Below are 13,824 nucleotides of genomic sequence, written 5' to 3'. Positions count from 1 at the left end.
GATTGTCCTGGATTCTCCAGGGGGCCCGGTATAATCACAGGGGAAGGAGGAGGCCAGAAAGTCAGGGAGTCCGAAGCAAGCTTCCAGTGATCTGAGGGAGGGCTTGACTGGCCTCTGCCGAGGGTTGAAGGGGCTGTGAGCCAAGGGATGCGGGGGGCCTCTAGGAGCTGGAAAAGGCAAAGAAATGCATTCTGCCTTAGAACCTTCAGAAGGCCCTTGTGGACACCTCGATTTTAGTCCAGTGCGACTCTTTCGGACCTCTAACCTCAGAACTGTGCACTCATAATTGTGTTGGTCTAAGCAATTACCTCGGTGGTAATTCATTACAGCAGCAGTGGAGATTAACATAGCATTTAACTCTGAACAAGTAAATAACTGACATCAGTGAACCCAAGTTTCATCTCTTCCCTCTTTCTCAGAGAGGGGCGAGGTAGAGGAAAGTGACAGCACAGGGCCTGGCTGGCCGGGAGGTGCACTGCTCAGTTCAGAGGTCTCTGTCCACATGCTGGCTTCCCACATCCTGCCTTCGACCCTGGGGTTCCTCCCCCCACTGGCTTCCTGTTGCCTCCATTTCTTTTCCCTCCTTTTTTTTTTTTTTTTTTAAGATTTTATTTATTCATTTGAGAGAGAGAGACAGAGGGAACACAAGCAGGGGGAGAGGCAGACGGAGAGGGAGAAGCAGGCTCCCCGCCGAGCAGGGAGCCCGATGCGGGGCTCCATCCCAGGACCCTGGGACCATGACTTGAGCCGAAGGCAGACGCCTAACGACTGAGCCACCCAGGCGCCCTTTTCCCTCCTTTTTGCTTGCTGTGACACCCGTCTTCCTCATTTGTCTCTTCTGTCTCCCCAAGCGTCTCCTCTCCACTTCTCTGCTTCCACTCTGGAAGTGTCTAGCAGTGGCCCAAGCTGGTAAGGGGGAAATGGACATTCGTACGACTTCCCTCCCTCCCCTGACACCTGCAGCCTCTGGGGAAGAATCTTGAATGAAAGTCAGCAAAGAGCAAAAGAAGTCGATAGGAAAAGAGTCACCTGAGAACAGTAAGGATCAAAACACAAAAGGGAAGGAAGACAAGACAGGGGCTGCCACGTCATCTTGTTGACCTGGCCGTCACCATTCCCTGCAAATCACTGCAGTTTATACCAGGGCCGAGTGCAAATATCGGCGGTGCGGTGGGAGCCCCTCCGTCTCTCTCAGTAGCTCACTGCACACCAGAGCTCTGGGCAGAGGTTAGGCTGCACAGTTAAATGGTCCCCGGGTACCTCGCCCCATCACCATTTTGCAATCTGTACAAAACTCAATGTGGGTTTTAAGCCAGTCAAATATTCACTGAGCCCCCACCGTAGATCTGGCCGTGCCCCCCGACACAGGAGCGGTGGGGGCGGCTGGCGGTGGCGCCTGCTCTCCGGTGGAGAATGACCTCGCTGGGATTAGCATGAGCCGTCGCTCCTCTCGGCACCGCATCCAAGCAATTTGCTGCAGGTGTCATCCTAAGGACACGAGCTTTTCTAATTTAGACAAGAACAAAAGCAAAATCCCTCCCCTACAGGTTAGTCAGTGACTCTGTGTGCCTCTAAAAAACAAACTAAGTCCTTCCTTTGGAGTCTGGGTGCTCCCAGGGCACGAGGAAAGAACATTCCATGCTGCTGCCCGTGATGTGATCTCCCAGGTATGCTGGATAATGCCGGTATCGTCTCAACCACCTTTTGTCCTTTTACACGTTTTATCAGATGACTTTATGTACTGGGTGGAACTAAATCTTTAAAACGGACGACGTGGCAACTTTAACAGCCCATCGTGCTCTAGGCATGCTTCCTGTTGGGCTGCATCTTCCTTCATCAGAGATGAAGGAGGAGATTGAAACTAATTCTAGTCACCCGAGTTGCTACAACCTCTAACTGCTCTCCTTGGGTTCTGTCTTTTCCTCCTCCAATCTTGCCCAGAAATTTGTTAGAAGAATCTTTTAAAAATAACCCTGAGCCACCCCTTCCTCTCCCTCCTGGCTCCTTATGTGAGTTAGATGCTTTCCTAGCACCCCTCATTTCCCCCTGGTTAGCAGTCTTCACAGCTGACTGTAAATGCCGCTGCACCCATCCGCATCTCCCCCTAATCTCCAGCCCTGCTGGCTGGCCGGCGCCTGGCACCCTCGGCCCTGATGCCAGGAGCCAGACACTCCGCGTGGGTACGAGTGAGAGCCACTTCACGACCTGAGAACTTCGCGGTTCCCCACCGTTCCTCATCGGGTCAGACCCAAACTCTGAGTTTCCTGAAAGACAAGCTTTCAGATCTCCTCTTGGCCCTCCTGTGGTTCTTGGATCCTCATGCTGTGAGTTGTTTCCTTTGCCTATCTGTAGTAATCCGTCTCCACCAAAGAGAGCCGCCGTCACTGTCTTCTCTTCTGAGCGCACACACCGCTCCCCCCGCTGCGAGATGGAGTCGGTTTCCCTGCCCCCTTGAATCGGGGCTGACCCGTGACTAATTTCACCAGTAGAATATGGTGGAGGGGAGACTGTGCTAGTTCTGGACCTACTTGTTATAGAGGACTGGCAGTTTCCACAGCCTGTCTCTTGCAGCTCTGAACTGCTCTCAGTAAGTCCAGGGAACTCTTCTGAGAGACAAGCCACATGGAGCGGGGCCAAGGCACCAGACATGTGAGTGAAGAAGCATCTTACACACCCAGCCCAGTCTCGCCTCGAGCGGAATCCAGGCCGATTGTAACAAGATGAGAGACCCGAAGTAGACCATCTCGCTGAGTACAGTACAGTTACTACTACAGTGTAGTAACATGGTTACTACAGAACCATGAGATCACAGTACTTTTAAGCCACTAAGTTTTGGGGTGGTTTGTTACAGAGCAATAAATATCCTCAATACCGTCCTCTGAGGTCCCAAACCTAGATTTTCTGTAAAGCTTCGCCTTGCTGGTTGCTAGTCTAGTTGACCTTGATCTCCCCCTTCTTTAATTTCCACAGAGCTCACTGATACCACAGATTTTGTTATCCAACTGTATATATTACTTCCTCCATGACCAAACTCTATGATCTTCAAAGATACCGAACATTGGAAATGTCTTCTGTAATCCCTTCAAGTACTAGTACGGGACAAAAATGTAATTAATAAGCTGTTGAACTGAATTTAAAGCATCCTTGGTCCTTTTAGTTCTCTGCCAACTATTTTAGCTTTGACCCGTGCTCATGGCATCTTTTGGGGCATTGTTTCAAGACATGGTTATGAAAAGTATGGGTGGTGGCAGGCAGCCCTTCGGATCTTTTCCACCTGAAGACAGTATGTTATAGTGCAGTGGTTCTCAGAGTGTGGCCCCGGATGAGCAGCATCAGCATTATCTAGGAACCTATTAGAAATTCAGATTCTTGGGTCTATCCCAGACCTGTTAAGTTAGAAGTTCTACGGGGTGGGACCCAGCATTCTGTGTTTTAACAAGACTTCCAGGTAATTCTGATGTATGCTGAAGTATGAGCATCACTGTTATAGTGGAAAGAGGTCTGTTTTAAGGTCAAAGGCCTAGGATTCTTTCATTAAACAAAATTTATTAAATATGGACCCACTTGTGCCAGGTATTGTGCTAGACAGAGGGGACACTAAGACGGCTATGGGTCTGTCTCTGCCTGTGGGCTGAGGGAGGGTGGTGGCGGCAGCAATACTTACACACATAAATGAGACATACCGCACATTCTGCCCACTGAATGAACTAGTCCTAGTTTTTTGCCCTCACCTGTGGGTCAGGTGCCATTATCATGAAGGTATAACTAAACTTTAGGAACCCTTTTTATTAGAATGTGATTGTATTAAAGACCACCCAATTAGTAGCCCCTTAAATAGTTTATACAGAAGCTCACTGTACAATAGAAAATGGAGATAAGTAAAAAGTTAAAATCATTCATAATCCTATCACACATAATTATTAGCTCATCTCATTTCAACGTATTGTCCTCCAAACTTTTCAGTGCCTGGGTCTCTTTCCCCCTCCTCTCTCTGTATTCTTAGTAGCATACTGCGACCACTGCAAGTCATTTCCTGGAGCTTCAGCATCTCTTGGTGAGACGGATGCAGCAAGTCCCGGTGTTTGCTTGCAGTGAGCCTGGGTGGTTGAGGCATGGGTGCAGCACGGCAGAGACCATTCCTAGCTCCCCTTCTCACTCCGGTCCATCATGCTCTTGTGTTTCCTAGGGTATAATACACCGATCAACCCCACAGACTCCTTCCCGCCTCTTTTCTCTACACGTCCCGTTTTTCCTCTTGTCACTGAGGCTTTGTGTTCCGCCCGTGGGCCAGCACGACCTTCCACCCCCTTCTTCCCTTGATCAATTCCTCTTCATCCTTCATGACCCGGAGCCATGATCAACATCCATGGGAAACATTCCCTGATCCTTGCAGACTCTTAGTCATGCTCCCCTCTGCTCCCTTCAAACCTCCATTTCGGGACTGTGGCTCGCAGTGGTGCGCATTTCCATGGTTGCTGCCCTTGCCCCAGGACAGGGGCTGCTGCTTCATCTCTATGTCCCCTAAGATACACAAAAGTGTTTCTGTAATGTTTGCAAAATGAATAAATAAACCCCCCAGGCCTGTCAGAGTCCCCAGAACTGCTCTTCACAAGCACAGGACCCACCGGCAAGCCCCTGGGCTAGACAGGCTTCTGACCTTGATACCCAGGCACTGGGCTTCCTACAGGGAAGCCGCTCTGTGATTTGGATTTGAGCTTTTTGAGAGGTCTCGAACAATACAGCCAAAGGAAGGGGGCACTCTCAGGTAAGAGAGGAAATGGGCAGTAGAGGAGAAGAGAGGTCTTAGAAATGCTGTTTCTCATGGCCTAGAATCTCGTCCTAGACGAAGACTCCCTAGACTCAGGGAACATGCATACAGATGAGATTAGTACTGCTATGTCTTTGTAGAAAAGACTAGAGCTGCTACGAGACACAGTCTGTGGGGCTGACTGAAGTTAAGACAAAACAGGCGTTTTTCTTCGTTTCTGTAACTGAGGGCAGCAGCCAATTCTGCAGTCCTAATTCTGATACTTGACAATGAGCGGGTCAGAGAGAGGGGAGAGATATGGGGTGGGGGTTGCTGAAGAAAGAGAAGCATCTACTGAGTGGCCTGGGAGTGAGCTTCCCAGCGAGCAAATGAGTGCAAACCAAGAGAGCCAATTGTTGTGATGACAGATGAGCTTCCTGCAGGGAGAGGCAGAGGGGCAGGGCCAGACCATCGTGCAGATGTAGGGACACTGCTGCTTGGCTGCCAGCTCCGCCGTCCTTGGAGACACCACCAGAGTTCAGTTTGAAAGCTGGGAAGATGGCACCGAGTACTGGCTTCCGTGTCCTGTGTCGTATTAGTGGAGTAGGATTATTTTTAGCTAAAAACAATTATACTAGGATATCAGAGTTGAGTTCTCCTCTGTGATTTTGGCCTGCTCTGCAGTCATTATGGCTAGATGTGCTTACAGAAACACATGCATTTTTCCATTATGTTCTTTAGAAAATTAGAGGCGACACCTGACTGCTAATCTGTATTGGGGAGTGAAATTTCTGGCACCTTGTAAGCCTCACAGAGAGGTGAGACACAGCTTGAACTCCTACATCTGGGGTCTTCGTTGGCACCGAACAGTGTTGTTCTTTGCTTCCTCTGCTCCATGCGCTGGCATCCACCCCTGGCCAGCATGACCTTTACCCTCTCTCCGTGACCAGCTCATCCTTCATGACCCGGCGCAATGGTCAACATGTGTGGCAAAGCTTGCCTGACTTGTAGACTTTCCGCAGTGCTCCCTTCCTTCTCTCTCATGGTACTGAGGTCCTGTGAGCATTATGCTCCTTTACGGAGCTGGACGCAGGCAAGACCCATGTGTCACGTGCACATGGCGTGGCTTGTGGCCCGAAGAGGTCCCTGCTCCTGACCCCCCAATCATTTGTTCTTGTTCTGGGAGTTAACCCTTACCTTCCACCTCACTGCTCTTCTAATAGGACTAAACGGGCCACCTTTGTTTCTACTCAAGCAGCATTTGATGAGACTAGTGGGAGATGCCAGGCAGCCCTCACTCCCCACTGAGCCAGTGCCACCTCGCGGGATTGCATTCGCCCACCTACAAAGGTGGCGGGACAGTTACTGGTCGCCGGCTAGCTCTGCTTCAAAGCTTCCTGTAACCTGGCAGTGAATGAAAAGCACAACCTTCCAACTCAATGACATTTAAGGCAACCACTCATCGGTTCAGGCAGCAAAATAAATTGGTACCCAGCAGCTCCCAGTCCATTTTTCTGGTTAGAGCCATAAATAAAAGAAATGATGGTGCCACTGCTTGTGTGACACCAGGCTTCCCCCCCCCCCCACCCCAAGCAGTCACATTTTCTCTCTCACACTGGCTTTGTTCTGGTCCCTCTGAGGGACAGAGTAAGGATTGTATTTGGAGGTTGCCTAGTGCTGTGTCTGCATTTGAATCTTACACAAATAAATATAATAAACGAGCGTGTATACATTTCCATTGCCTATCCAACCCCTACTGAATTTGTAATTCAGTCATAGGAAAATATTTTCCACTAAATATCCTAACTCCTCCAATATTCTTTAGTTCCTTTTATTCATGGGACTAGGTTGCATCACTCAGTGGTGACATTTAAATGACAGTTTCTACTGTAACCCGGAGTAATGACCTTGTGAAGTGTGGTGTATGGGGGTGTTTATCCGGTAATTTATGTATCTCATAAATACTAGTTGTGATGTCTAAAGAGAACTCAAATGGCAAGAAGTAATTTTTACTACACAAACGATTGTGAAATAGAACATTTTTAGAAGCCATGTTCTGATACTTATTTGCCTCCACGATTCCCTGAAATTCCTTCCCTTGGAAGCCATAAGCATTCTAAGCATTCCGCCCCCCCAATACTCAAACATTAAAAATAGAAACAAAACATTGTTCCTGTTCTCCTTCCCACCCCCAAGGCACTGATGTCTGTAGAAACGCAAACGGGAGGGGGAGAAAAGGAATCGGTCAAATCAAATGATCTTCACCGTTTTCAAACAAAACCTGCTGTAATCAGTATGCTCGCACATTCTGTCTGACTCCCGGACTTTTTAAACAGTACATTATTCCTTCCGTTTCGGCTAAAGCTAAGCTTTTGCCAGCCCCAAACCGGCTCTACAGAGCGGCTGTTGCCAAGTTGACTTCCCTGGCTCAGGCAAGAGTCTGCTCCCTGGCTCTGCTCGAAATTAATAAGGCCAATCAGAAATGCACAAAGCCTGCATGACCAATCATTCTCCAGGCGTTTGCCATCTCCTCTGCGGTCAGATAAATCACGTTAAAGCTATTACACCAATGACCATAAATTAGGGGGCCTGGCGGTGCGTCCCTCCCGAGGACACAGCAGGCTGAGCTGATGGGGCGGGGGAACGCCGGCCCGAGCAGCCCCGAGCTGGACGCGCGCCCCCAGCTGCTGACACGGGCTGCTCGGGGCTGGCCTCCATCCCCCAGGTGCGGGGACTCCATCTGCGCTGCTCCGCTGTACTATTTTACAGCCGAGGTTAGGCCGGTGATTGCTGGCATGGGAAACTCATTTCTCAGCCTGGCTTTTATTTATACTCTTATTAGGGAGCCCTTCACTCAGGGCGGAACGGCAGCGAGTGGCTGCGGCGCGCACTTGGCCCCGGGCCAGGCAGCCGGAGGGGTGGCGGGTGAGCAGCGGCGCCGGCCCCCGAGCGCGGGAAGCCCGGCGTTTGGACCACCGAGCGGGAGTCCGGCGTCTCGGGCCCGCGTGCGTGTGAGCCTGCATGTCCCGAAAACCCTCCAGCAGCCTCTGCACATCTGGGGTTCCCCGCCATGCATATTCATGCCCAGGCCAGTAAAACCCAGCCCCGCGGCCTGGAGACAGTCAGCTGTGTTCTTGAAGGCTGCCCAAGCTCGAGAACTCCCATAAAATGAAGAGCCAGCTCCGAGTCCTGTAAGGGAGGACTTGAGGACATTCCAGGCAGTGTTCCCCCCCCCCGCCCCCTAAAAGGGACAAAGGACAGAGGAGGAAGTTTTGCTGGGGGATGGTTTCTACAGCCCTTCCCTTTGCTGTGCAGGTTGTGATTTGTTTCCCGGGACCCCACCCACTCCCTTTCCTGGTGTCCTCGGTCGCTGAAGCAGTGGATTACCACCTTACTCCTCTTGTTCTGCACGTGGCCCCTCCTGGTTTAACGTGTTCTCCCTTCTTCCTCTATCCTTCTCCCATCTGATGACATCGCTCTTCCCCCTTCCCTCCCTTTCTTCCCAGAAAAGAGTGGGTTCGTCTTCTGCCCTCCTGACCCTCATTTCTATCACTTCCCTCAGAATTGCCCCTTTTCTCTTTCCTGGTAGCTCAGGACACACTCTACTGGGCGAGGGTGGCACTGGGGAGAGCGAAGACATCAGAGCGATAGTAACTAACCCACCATACTCCCCCACAGCCCACCGGGACTGCAGTCCAGCCAGGGGCAATATTATGGGGCTGAACTGTGACTCCCAAAATTTATGTGTTGAAGCCCGCCTGGAACATTCCTGTGGCCCCCCGTCCTCCCCCATGACTTAGAAACTCTCCCTGAGGATGGCTTTGACCGGGCACAACTTTTCCTTCTGTTATGTTCCAGGTGATCTTGTTTTTTTTTGAGATAAGAACCTACCAAGCAGTGAAATTTCTCTACTGAAAGTTTTATTTTTGCCCCAGTTTTCAGTTTTGTTCTCTGTAGGGCACAGGACACCCATCTAAATTTGAATTTCAGATAAACAGCAAATAAGGAGATAGGTATTAAGGAATTAAATGCTCAAGGCCACTGCATTGTTGGATTTAGGCTCCCTTAAGCTTGGATTCTTTGGGTTTTGTTCTGTAAAAAAAAAATGTCATTTTATTACTCTTCTTATTGCTGAGCCCTGAGGCAAAGGTCAAGTAGATCATCAAAAAATGCCCTGTTAGTATGTGAAATGGTCTTCTTATTTCAGGTCAACTGAGCCCATAAAGAGAGCTGTCAAGAGCTGTAATATTGACACCACAGCAGCAAATGACTCTCCGTCCCGACACTTCAGGTTTTGTAATAAACAGTGCAGCTGGGCTCCCTGGTAAAAGATTTACCTTTTACCATTACTTTTATTACAGGTCAGTGCTCAAGAATGTAGGATCTGTTTTCAGCACAGTTCTAGTTCAAGAGGAATTTGAACATAATTTTGTTCTGTTGTTCCAGATGCTGGCTATCTGTTCTTCTTCAACTATTAATTGGCATGTATGGAGAACTTCACAGACAGTGAGGTACTGTGGCTAATACCCTTGGGTAGCATGCTATTCTTTCTGCTTGGGTAAGGGCCTTCTGTTTGAGCCTGGTACACTCTTTCATCCTGAAAAGAACCCTGGGCCAAGAGAAGCCTTTACCGTAAGTGCGAAGGAGATGCTGGTACAGAGCTCCAGCGGAGTAAGAGTCAAAGTCAGAGCGAGAGGGAAGTAAAACGCCTGTGACAGAAACACGTTTTCTAGAAAATGATGTTGGCGGGTCCGCAACAACATGGCGTGACGGCTCAGTGCAAAGGTCAGGAATGGAGACGTGATGCGAAAGGGCTTTGTTAAAAATGCCATCTGAATAAGCGCGTACATGAGGGAAGTTTTGCAGCTCCTGCTTATCTGATGAGAAGTTCTAGAAACTGGTAGAGAGGGAGTGGAGTATACAGAATATAAAGCTTGGATTTGAAATCCTGGCTTCGGTGCTCCTTGGCTCTTGTGTCCTTGGGCAACTACCTAACCTCCCTGAACTTTTACTTCTTCCCCTGCAGAGATGCTTCTGGAATGGTAGGAAAAGGACTTTGGAAATCCCTCTCTGCCAACAGTCCCGGGGTACTAAAGAGAACACTGGTAAAACCTGCTCAAATCATCCGTTTCAAAACTCGGGAAATTAACTGAAGGATCGCAACAATCCAGGGAGTGTTTAGTCAAGAAAAAACAGCTGAATCTCAGTAAGAACAGGGAGCTTTGCGGCATTTTAAACTTAGGCAGTTTCCTTACCCTCACTCCAGATGTGTGGTAGCCCTGAACACCAGCAGCCTCACAACCAGAGTCGCTCTGAGACCCAAAAGACCACCAGTCAACGGAGGGGACAGAATGGGTTTGTAGCTCCCCGAAAAGCCACAGCCCCAGAGCACTGCCACAACTTGACCTGTCTGGCGGTTCCCCGGAAAGACCCCATTCTCAGGGCTTGTCTTGACTTGACCAGTTCTATGTGCACGGTTCTATCCCCACTGCATTAGTTAAAAACAATCAGCAACAACTGTTTAATATCATAGCTATGTAAGGCAGTCATAGCAGTGGAGGCTAACAAAAGACTGACCCAAAGTTTTAACTGAAAAAGTTAAAACTGGTAAATGAGCTGTCCGTAGAGGGCACTGAAAAGCTCCAGCGTATTACTGGAGATCTAGAAGTCCTTGCACATGTGCGGGTCAGTGCACACGCCCAGGAGATCTGACTCTGTATCCCTGGCTGACCAGAAGGCTCTGCAAAAGCAAGAGAGTATAAGGTTAGAGTTGTCTGTTACTTTCCAGAGCACTGAATGTGTGTTCCAAGTTTGATGAAAAACATTAACCTACATATCCAAGAAGTTCAGTGAACTCCAAGTAAGATAAAGAGATCACAGGTAGACAAAACAGTCAACTTCTTGAAAGCAGCAAGAGAAAGGTAATGCCTCACAAGGGATCGTCAGGAAGTTTAATGTCCCAACAGAAACCATGCAGGCCAGGTGGTAGGATGACATGTTTGAAGCGCCAAAAAGGAAAAAAAAAAACAACCCCTATTAGCCAGGAACTTGATAGCCAGCAAAACTGTTCAAAAAATAAGAGAAATTAAGACATTTCCAGATAAACAGAAAATTTGTCACAAACACACCTATTTTACATGAACTACTAAAGAGAATCCTTTAGACTGAAATTAAAGGATACTAGGATAGTAACTTGAATTCACATGAATAAAGAACACCAGTAAATATAAATACATGAGAATTAGACAGTATAAGTGTATTTTTGTTTACACCTCTTCTTTGTATTACACCTATATATATATATATATATATATATATATATATATATATATATATATAGGAGCAATGTTTTTGTATAGCAGTTAATCTGGTATTAATCTAAACTAGATTGCTTTAAGATGCTAATGGTAACCTTTAGGAAAACCACTAAGAAAATAACTTTAAAAATATAGTTGAGAAACAACATAGGAATTAAAATGGTGTACTCCAAATTATTTAATGCAAAAGAAAGAATAAAAGAATAGAGGAACAAAAAAGACATAAGACATGTAGAAAACAAATAATAAAAAATGGTAGACATAAATCCTACCTTAACAGTAATTACATTAAGTGTATATGAATTAAACATTCCAATCAAAAGGCAGAGAGTGCCACAATGAATTTATAAACATGGTGTAACTGGGGCACCTGGGTGGCTCAGTTGGTTAAGCATCTGACTTTGGCTCAGGTCATGATCTTGGGGTTCTGGGATTGAGCCCCATGTTGGGCTCCCTGCTCAGTGGGGAGTCTGCTTGTCTCTCCCTTTCTCTCTGTCCCTCTCCCTGCTCATGCTCCCTGTCCCTCTCTCAAATAAATAAAATCTTCAAAAAAATTAAACATGGTATAACTACATTTTCTCTGTAACAGACACTCTTTAGATTCAAAGATACAAATAGGCTCACAATAAAAGGATGGAAAAAGATGTACTATGCAAGATGCAAGCAGATAAGAGCTATACAAACATCGAACAAAATATACATTAAAATTGTTACCAGAGGGGTGTCTGGATGGCTCCAGATTGGTTAAACGTCCGACTCTTGATTTCAGCTCAGGTCATGATCTCAGGGTCATGAGTTCGAGCCGCACAGGGGCTCCGTGCTCAGTGGGGAGTCTGCTGGAGGTTCTCTCTCTCCCTCCCTCCCCTCCCCCTGCTCATTCACTCTCTCTCTAATAAATACATCTTTAAAAAAATAGTTACCAGAGACAAGGGAGGACATTTTATAATGATAAAAGTGTCAATCCAACAGGAAAAGATAATTATTAAATATATGTACCTAACAACAGAGCCCCAGAATACACAAAGCAAAAACTAATAAAATTAAAGAGGGAAGCAGACAATTCAACAGTAATAGTTGGAGACTTTAATAGCCCATTTTAAATAATGGATAGAACAACCAGGCAGAAGATCAACAATGAAACAGAAAACTTGAACAATGGATAAACTAACGAGATCTAACAGACAGCTAAAGAACACACCCAACAGCAGCTGCACATACATTCTTCTCAGCACACCTGGAACATTCTCCAGGAAAGACTACAGTGATCCCCTCCTTCTCCAAAGTTTGTTTCAAGCCATTTCACTTATTGTGAAAGGCCTCCTGTCTTTGCTAACTGAATGAAAGCCAAAGAGGATTTCCACTTTTGCAAAGAAAAGGTGAAAACAGTGTTCAGCACTGGTGTTGCAGCAACAGAGGAAGCGCACACTCTGAGCAACAAGAGTGGCACCACCACGCTCCTTCCCCTGGAACCACACTCAGCCATCTCAGCATCAAGCTGCCAAAGCTCTGAGCTGTGGCTGTGAGCATCTGTTCTGCAGCTTGATTTATTTTGTGCATCCATTAGCAAGATGTATCGTAAAGTATCAGAAAAGCCTATAAGAGGTCTGGGAATGCTCAAAATTTTTTTGGTATAAATTAATGGTAATTGCTTTTTCACTTTATGTCATTTCAGCTCACAAAAGGTTTCACAGGAACACTCAATTTTTGGGAAGGGGGGAAACCTCTTTATATTAGGTCATAAAACAAACCTCAGGAAATTTTAAAGGACTGAAATCCCATAAAGTATATTTTCTATCACAGATGGGTGAAATTATTTCCTTGTTTGTAAAATGTGACACTATTTACCTGAGAGGGGAATAAAAGAAATCAGATCTCAAGTACCTAGCACAGGGCCTAATAAATAGTAAGAATGTCTCATGCTAAAGCATGGTAAATCATAGGTTAGCTTCCTCCTTAAAAATAAAAAAAAATGTCTAACTGCCTTCAGTTGGTAGCAGATTATATAACTGATGGTGTCTTAGTATTGAAGAAACACAGTGTCACAGTCCTGATGCTTCCCCGCCATCGTGGCTGAAAGTTGAATATAAAACTGTCTTAGCAGTAAACAACTGGAGCATTTCTAAATTATCCTGTTTGTAACTAAAGAAGATAAATGATTATTGATCTACCTGGTTTTTCTTAATGATAGTCCATTAGTGTTCGTTAATATGTGCGACATTTTCATTCATTTCACACCAGAGAAGATCAGACTGTATTTTCATGAGTTAAGTCTTCTGATCAGGACAGAAAGTTTGAATTTTTACCACTTTAGCCCAGAACCTAGTTCGGTCTGTGGCTACTTTTATGCAACAAAGCAGAGTTGAGTAGTTGTGACAGAGTCCAAACGGCCCATAAAGTCTAAAATATTTATTATCTGGCCTTTTACAGAAGAAGTTTGCTGAACCCTAACCTAAGAACTAAATAATTCTTGGGTGGGCTGGTAGATGATATTCTAGGAAAGACACTATGAAAAGGCATGCGATCATCCTTTTATTTCCAAGTCTGCATAACTTTCTTCAGCATGGTCAATCCTGTCTCATTCTGAGAGCCCATCAACTTCCCCCCACTCAGTGTTTGAAGCAATTCCCAGATATACATTGTAACATCATCTATAAATAATTGAGTCTATTTGAATTGTATTTTAAGACACATAACGCTAATAATGATAGCACTTATCTTTTTTGAAAGTATGAGCGCAAACAGTGTTATTTTTCAAATTCT

General features: G+C 46.5%; 1 long non-coding RNA gene across 2 annotated transcripts in view; it reads left to right on the top strand.

The window, feature by feature from the left end:
- The window catches only part of LOC141374127 (uncharacterized), a 44,273-nt gene that overhangs the window by 20,457 nt on the left and 9,992 nt on the right, over nucleotides 1-13,824 (top strand). Inside the window, exons 2-3 of one of the 2 annotated variants that reach the window (XR_012380758.1) lie at nucleotides 9,194-9,258; nucleotides 9,774-10,988. This is a non-coding gene — a long non-coding RNA (uncharacterized lncRNA). Of the gene's footprint in view, nucleotides 1-9,193; nucleotides 9,259-9,773; nucleotides 10,989-13,824 lie in introns of those variants that run through there. The other variant, XR_012380757.1, reaches the window with a different exon arrangement.

Source organism: Callorhinus ursinus, unplaced genomic scaffold (genome assembly GCF_003265705.2).
Source record: "Callorhinus ursinus isolate GAN/ISIS: 27379988/994484 unplaced genomic scaffold, GSC_fseal_2.0 scaffold14, whole genome shotgun sequence".
Lineage (NCBI taxonomy): Eukaryota > Metazoa > Chordata > Mammalia > Carnivora > Otariidae > Callorhinus > Callorhinus ursinus.
The sequence above is the reverse complement of the archived record's forward strand: the minus strand, read 5'-3'. Positions and strand labels throughout refer to the sequence as shown.